The sequence below is a fragment of the Squalius cephalus genome (genome assembly GCF_949319135.1).
Source record: "Squalius cephalus genome assembly, chromosome: 8".
Lineage (NCBI taxonomy): Eukaryota > Metazoa > Chordata > Actinopteri > Cypriniformes > Leuciscidae > Squalius > Squalius cephalus.
In genome coordinates, this window is record NC_137129.1 from 16,163,039 (window position 1) to 16,171,444 (window position 8,406).

Here is an 8,406-nt window from a genome sequence, read left to right on the forward strand (position 1 = left end):
CTGTAATATTACCACTTGCAATTACCAATCTATTATAGTTATGCTGTTAAATGGTTGCACTATTCACTAGTCACTATTTAACTTATTATTTTTTATTGTCTGCATTCTGTAATTGATATTTCATATGGTAATGCTATTATTATAGTATTATATATAAACTATATGATATTATCAATATATTATTATTATATTATTGTACTTATGATATTATATAATTATACTATTCATTACTATTTTATTACTGTTTTATTTGCTGTATACTGCTTGTTTATTTTATTGACTACACACTAAACTATTTACTATTACTTCTCACTTTATCTTATTTACTATTTGCATTGCACTGTAGTTGTACCAAATCATATGTATTACCATAAAGGATACATCAGTTATCTTCATTATTGTGTATCTGGAGTATCTATCTATAAATATCTATCATTTTAGTGCTATAAAAATACAAAAAGCAGCATGCCGGTGTGATTTGTATATGCCGATTTGTTTCATTTTCTCAATGGCGATCAATTCTAAGCACAAGAAAAGCTAAAATTGGGTAAAAGACAGAAAATGATTTTTCCACAATAAGAAAACTTTATTTTCATTTAATGTGAAAATTTAATTATATCTCAGAATGGGGGTCTTCACAATTCTTATCCAAGAATAATACATATACATATACATAAAGCCAAATACATGACAAGCCGGAGCTTTGGCAATTCCTTATTAAAAAAAATATTTTATAAGTCTAACTATCGAGATTTTAAATAACTAGAGATGGAACTTTTTGTACACAACGTACAAACCACTGAAATCTGTTTTTATCCAGAAAAACCGCAGCTCACCCGCTTACTTGCATTTGTTTACAGCGCAGTCTTGCCCTCAGCTGGTGGACGCGTTGACGTATCGCAGCAACTTTTCAAAGCGGCCAATAGGGCGTCTAGTTGCGTTTACACTTGGCATTAACAAGCGACCTGTATCCGGATGTTGTCCACATTACACATTGAAAAGACAAGTGTAAACTCGCTTCTGATCGGAATGTTATCCGATCAGCGTGTCCAGGTTCGGAGGTAGTCGAGGATGCATTGTGATCGGATCTCAGTGTAATGTAAACGCAACCCAGCCATCATGTCTGTATTCACAGGTGGACGTCACACAAAACCCCGCCCACTGTCATTATTCCCCCTCCTCTCTCCAGGAATTGCTGCATGTAGTTGTGTGGTTTTGCGATACAGTCGAGTGTGAAGTACATCACAAATATACTGATGTCAGAGTATTGTGTCTGTGACTTTAAAGGGGTGGTATGCCCTTTTCACAAGATGTAAAATAAGTCTTTGATGTCCCCAGAGTGTGTATATGAAGTTTTAGCTCTGTGTCCCCTCCGTCTCGAGTCCACCGGACTAATGATCTTGGTGATAGTGAAAGGGCCGATGAATTTGGGAGCTAGCTTATTAGACACGGAGCGGAGCGGAATGTTTTTGGTAGAAAGCCACACTTTTTGACCCACAACGTATACGGGAGGCTTTGACCGATGGCAATCGGCCTTAGCCTTGGTGCGTGCCCTCACCTGGAGCAGAGTCTCGCGGGCTCTGGTCCATGTGCGATGGCACCTCTGGATGAAGGCGTGAGCGGAGGGGACCGCGACTTCGGATTCCAGGCTAGAAAAAACTGGTGGCGGGTACCCTAAGCTACACTGAAACGGAGATAGGCCCGTAGATGACACTGGTAACGAGTTATGGGCGTACTCCACCAATGAAAGTTGCTGACTCCAGGAGGAAGGATTCTTAGACACCAAACATCGCAACACACTCTCCAGATCTTGGTTGGCTCTCTCGGTTTGCCCATTGCTTTGGGGATGGTAACCCGAAGATAGACTGACAGTCGCTCCCAGTAATCTACAAAACTCCTGCCAAAATTTGGACACAAATTGGGAACCCCTGTCAGAAACCACATCTGTCGGGAGGCCATGTAAACGAAAAACGTGATCTATGACAGCCACCGCGGTCTCCTTGGCAGATGGTAATTTGGGGGTCGATTGGAAATCTTACCAGTGGCACAAACCGAGCAAGCCAAAACAAAACTCTGAATGTCGCGAGCCATTAATGGCCACCAGAATTGTTGCTTGACCAAAAAACTGGTGCGATTTACCCCTGGATGACATTCTACGCTGGAACAGTGACCCCATCGAATAACGTCGGACCGAACCCCCTCTGGCACAAACAATCGACTCGGTGGGCAACAGGGCGGAGGCGTTACCCCTTCTAAGGCCGTCTTGTCCTTCGATTCGACCTCCCATGTGAGTGTGGAGATAACTATCTTCTTGGGCAAAATGCACTCGGGAGTAACCGGGCGTTCGGATGGATCAAAAATACTAGATAAAGAATCGGGTCTGATGTTTTTGGACCCCGGGCGGTACGAGAGTGAAAAATCAAAACGACCGAAAAAAAGTGCCCATTGAGCCTGCCTGGAGTTGAGTCTTTTGGCAGATCTAATATATTCCAGGTTCTTATGATCGGTCCAAACGATAAAAGGTACCCCCGACCCTTCTAACCAATGACGCCATTCTTCCAGCGCTAACTTGACTGCCAACAACTCTCTGTTACCAATGTCATAGTTACGTTCGGCAGGCGATAAACGATGGGACAAAAACGCGCAAGGGTGCATCTTGTCATCTGTGGAAGAGCGCTGGGATAGAACTGCACCTACCCCCACCTCTGACGCGTCGACCTCCACCACGAACTGACGTGATGGATCAGGGGCAATCAGAATGGGAGCTGAACTGAAGCAGCTCTTGAGGTTAGCGAATACAGCCTCGGCTGTATCGGACCACCTGAACGTCGTTCTGGGGGAGGTCAAGGCAGTCAGAGGAGCGGCTAGTTGGCTGAAGTTGCGAATAAAATGGCGATAGAAATTGGCAAACCCCAGAAACCTCTGTAGGGCCTTACGGGAATCTGGACTTGGCCAATCCATCACAGCTTTAACCTTGTCAGGGTCCATGCGCACTCCCTCAGATGAGATGATGTAACCTAAGAAAGGAACAGACTGTGCATGAAAAGTGCATTTCTCCGCTTTGACAAAAAGCCCATTCTCTAGCAACCTCTGAAGCACTCGTCTGACGTGCTGAACGTGTTCCTGGAGAGAAGAAGAAAAAATCAATATGTCATCCAGGTAGACATATATGAATTGGTCTACCATATCTCTCAGCACGTCATTGACGAGTGCCTGGAAAACCGCTGGGGAGTTGGACAGCCCGAACGGCATGACCAAATATTCAAAATGGCCCCTGGGTGTATTAAATGCGGTTTTCCATTCATCCCCCTTCCTGATGCGAACCAAATGATATGCATTGCGTAAGTCCAATTTTGTGAATACAGAGGCTCCCTGCAACCGCTCGAAGGCTGAAGACATCAACGACAAAGGATAAGTATTCTTTACCGTGATGTTGTTCAACCCCCGGTAATCAATACACGGTCGCAGAGATCCGTCCTTCTTACCAACAAAAAAGAACCCCGCCCCCGCCGGAGAAGAGGAAGGACGAATGAATTCAGAAGCTAGAGAATCAGAAATGTATTTCTCCATGGCCTCCCTCTCCGGAACAGAAAGTGAGTATAACTTGCCTTTAGGCGGAGATGTACCTGGCATAAGAGCTATAGCACAGTCATAGCGACGATGCGGAGGAAGAGAAGCAGCCCGAGACTTACTGAACACTTCCTTCAGGTCGAGGTACTCCGCGGGCACGTTAGACAAATCACCGACTCCTCCTGCAAAACAGAACTGGACACCGAAGAACAGGCAGACACTAAACAAGACGCATAACACTTAGTGCTCCAAGCAGACACCGAATTGTGACCCCAGTCAACCCTGGGATTGTGCTGGGTGAGCCAGGGATGACCGAGGACGACCGGAGTATGAGGAGAGTCAAGGAGTAGAAATGAGAGTTCTTCCGTGTTCATCTCTGCCGCGAGTGACTGGAATGAGGAACAGCATAGATCTTGATTCTCCCACACGCCGTTCCCCACAGTGCCGCACGTCCAGACAGTAGGGTCAGAACCAGAGCCACTTTGGCATCTTCAGAAGCAAAAGTCTGGGGTTGCAGAGAAAAAACATGGAACACTTGGTTAGAAATGCTCTACACAACTGGGGCTCACCGTTGTATCTCTAAGGAGCAGGTAATCTTGGCTCAGGTGGATGGTTGGTCGGCGAGGGCGTGGGTGGAGTTGGCGGTGTGGGTGGCGCAGTGGGTGTCGCTAGTTCTTGAGTCCGCTGGGTGAGCTCGGACACCTGCGCTACCAAGGCTTGTACAGCGCGGCCAGTCAGGGCTAAATTCTCCTCCTGCTGGTCCATCCTCGTGGCGCTTCTGGAAAGGAATTCGGCCAGGTCTGGGCTTCTCGCTGCATCCATGATGGTCAGATCGTTCTGTGACGTTTAAATGATGACAGAAGATGCAACTGCGAAAAACTAGATTTATTGAATGAACACGTAGAAGGTGGCAAGTGAACACACAGCCCAAAGAGCCCTGGTAGCGCAGGGGGCAGATGGGCAACCCGACAATCCGTGGTGTGATGAGAGGAGACAGGATTCTTCGACGATGGCAGGCAGACAGAAACTCAACACGAACCCGTGGTGTGATGAGAAGAGACAGGATCCTCTGACGATGGCAGGCAGACAGAACTCAACACGAACTCCAAACGGGAACCGGGAACACCAGACGAAGACCACACAGCACAGGGATACATCCAACATCGATCTGACAAACACAGGACGAAAGACCAGAAGCTTAAATAGAGATCGCTGATCAGAATCAGCTGCCGCTGATGACAATCAGCGGCTGATCAGAGACCACGCCCACACACACACACACACATACACAAACACAGCACGAGAAAGAGTCAGTGAATTCATGAACCGTGGCAAGAAGCCACTTGATGTGGACAGGTGTAAACCTGGCCAGGCGTGTCCTGATTATGATCCGATCTGCTTGATCAGATCACGGTGATCACATGTTAATACCAAGTGTAAACGCAGCCATGTGTATTTATTATGTCTATGGTTATTATGCAATGAATCGCGTTCTAATTTCCATGGAGACGCATCAACCTTGTCACGTGATATTCGCAGTCACGATGGCGCACACGAAGGAAAACTGCCTGCAGGTGAGTAGTTTGAATGTTTCGCTTTATTTTTTGATTGACGCTATGGGGAACGCCCTGCGTGATGATATCTTGAAGCACATGTAAAATCAGTCCAATGGCGTGGCGGAACGTCAGATGCGGGTGACGTCACGTACCAGGAAGCTATAAAGCCTGCTCGAAAACAGAGAGCGTCAGCTTCTGTGTCTTCAGTAGCGCTCTATGTGAAAACTGTCCCGTTATTTGGTGTTGTTTGTCTTTATATCATATCAGTATATGTATATATAAAGTCATGGCAAGCAAGCAGCAGTTCAGACAGTGTGTGCACCCCTGCCCGCATTATTTAACAGGTGGGGACACTCACGTTGTGGGTGTAGCTTGTTTGGGTGAAGAGCATGCCCAGTCAGCACTCGAGGGTGCTGGCTGTGAGCATTGTGACGCGCTCCCATTGCGTGCCCTCCGATCCCGCCTGCCGTTCTTTCGAGAGGACGCTCAGGCTCACGTTCTCCAGGGCTGAGGCACGGCGCCGATTGCAGACCTGGGGTTCGCAAATGGATTTGGGGTTTGAGAGATCGCATTTGGAGTTCGTAAATGGCAGAGGGGTTTGAGACGGGCCCAGCCTTATCTCAGGCTTCACCTGATAGATCCAGTGCCTCTTCTCGGGGTTTGGAAGCACGCGTTGCGGTTCCTTCCGCCCCGATTGAGGCACCAATATTGCAACTATCCAGTTCTGAGGAGCTGGATGTTGTCAGTATTGATGCTGAGTCTGAGGATTCACCACCTCAGTCTCACGCATTCGAAGAGCTCTTAGAGGTTGTGACTAGAGCGGTTGAAAGACTATGTATTGAGCGGCCAGCAGATAAGCAGGACGTTCGTTCAAAAAGAAAGCTCGACGAACGTTTCCTGCCATCTAGATCACAGCCTCAGCGCCTGAGTCTGCCATTTTTCCCCGATCTCCACACCGAGGTGTCGAGATTGTGGGAGAAACCTGTTTCATATAGAGTTTACAGTGCACAAACATCCAACTACTCATCTATATCAAACTATAAAGATCATGGTTATGGGGAAATGCCGAAGGTGGAGGAGACGCTTGCGAGCTATCTCTCTCCAGCAACGGCATCTTCCCTAAACATCCTCTCTGGTGGGCAAAGCTTATTCCGCCGCTGGTCAGGCTGCAGCGTGTTTACACACTATGTCGTTACTGCAAGCCTATCAAGCGGAATTATTGGGCGATTTAGATGAGGGCGGGGGTATTGGTCCTGAGGTAGTTTGCGAAAAAACGTAGAGCCACAGATTTGTCTCTTAGGGTCACCAAGGAGACGGCTAAATCCGTCGGCCGGTCTATGGCAGCCCTGGTGGCCACTGAGAGGCATCTGTGGCTCAACCTCAGTAATATTAAGGAGAAGGAAAATAATTTTCTTATGGATGCGCCTATTTCTATGTCAGGTCTCTTTGGTAATGCTGTTAACTTTGCTGTTGAAAAGTTCCAAGAGGCATCTAAACAGGCAACTGGCTTTCAAAAACTCCTTCCCCACCGTTCTTATCAGGAGGCTGCTGAGCGGAAGCAGCCTCATACATCTAAAATGAGCTCTTTGCATCGCGCCACTCAGAAGCAGAGCGTTTCCTCCCATGCTCCCCCACAAAAATCACAGGGAGACGGAGGGCGCTCTCAAACCCAGCAGTCTTCGAGGGGTAGAACGGATCTGCGGACCGTTATTATCGCCAAGAAGGCTGCGGGGAAAAAGTCCTGATGCTCGAGGGCTCAGGACAATGAGCGTAGTCCCCCCCGAAGTAGAGCAGTCAACACCTCTTTTTACGGAGCTCTCTCTTCTGTGCCCTCAGGGGACCGTTCTGCCAACCCTGCCACCTCTGGTGCTTCAGGACCCGGAAACGTAGTGGCCTCGGGATGCCCACCCCCTCTGAGGAGGGTGTTAGAGCAGTCCGTTCAGTCGTTCCCTGCCGGTGCGCCGTTACAGTGCTACGGACCGACTACTCAACAACAACAAAATCCAGAAACCAGTCTCGAGAGGCTGGTACCTCTAGTAGAATCTTTGACAGCGTGGAAACTACTGCCAAATGTTTCTCGTTGGGTCCTGCAGACCATAGAAAAAGGGTATCAAATACAGTTTGGGTACAGTTTCGAGTTCTTCCATTCGGCCTAACTTTATCACCCCGCACTTTCACCAAATGCGTGGATGCAGCTCTGGCGCCCCTGCGCCTTCAAGGTATTCGCATCATGAACTACATTGACGATTGGTTGATTCTAGCTCAGTCGCATCAGATGGCGGTTCGGCATCGAGATGTCGTTCTCGCACATATGAAAGAGTTGGGGTTACGGCTAAACGCCAAAAAGAGTGTGCTTACTCCACTTCAGAGGACCACTTTTCTGGGTGTAGTTTGGGATTCAGTGTCGATGCAGGCGCGCCTGTCACCGCCATGCATAGAGTCCATCCTTGCAGCTGTGAAAAGTATAAAGCTAGGCCAGTCACTCACTGTCAAACAGTTTCAGAGACTGTTGGGCCTTATGGCAGCAGCTTCCAACGTGATACCTTTTGGACTACTGCAGATGAGGCCCCTGCAGTGGTGGCTCAGGACCAAGGGGTTTTCCCCGAGGGGCAACCCGTTTCGCAAAATCAGGGTCACGCGGCGCTGCTTATGTTATGTGGAAGAAACCTTGGTTCCTGTCCCAAGGCCCCGTGCTGGGAGCTCCCTGTCGTCGCAAGCTGCTAACGGCGGATGCTTCCCTCACGGGCTGGGGAGCGATCCTACAGGGTCGTTCAACTCAGGGTCTGTGGAGAGACCATCATCTTTCATGGCACATCAACCGCCTGGAGACGTTGGCTGTATTTCTGGCACTCAAGCATTTTCTCACAGATCTCAGGGGACACCATGTTTTAGTTCACACAGACAACACATCGGTAGTCGCCTATATAAATCATCAAGGGGGTTTGCGCTCACGCCCATTATGCAAGCTGGCACGCCATATCCTCTTGTGGTCCCAGGACAAGCTGTTGTCGCCCAGAGCAGCTTACATCCCTGGGGACCAGAATTTAGGAGCAGACATTCTGTCGAGACAGAGGCTGAGGCCAGGGGAATGGAGGCTCCACCTCGAGGTGGTGGAGCAGATATAGAGGGTGTTTGGCCAAGCACAAGTGGATCTGTTTGCGTCTCGAGAGACGTCTAACTGTCCACTTTGGTTCTCCCTCACGCATCCAGCTCCTCTGAGACTGGACACTATGGTACAGACGTGGCCGAGACTACGTCTATATGCTTTTCCCCAAATCGC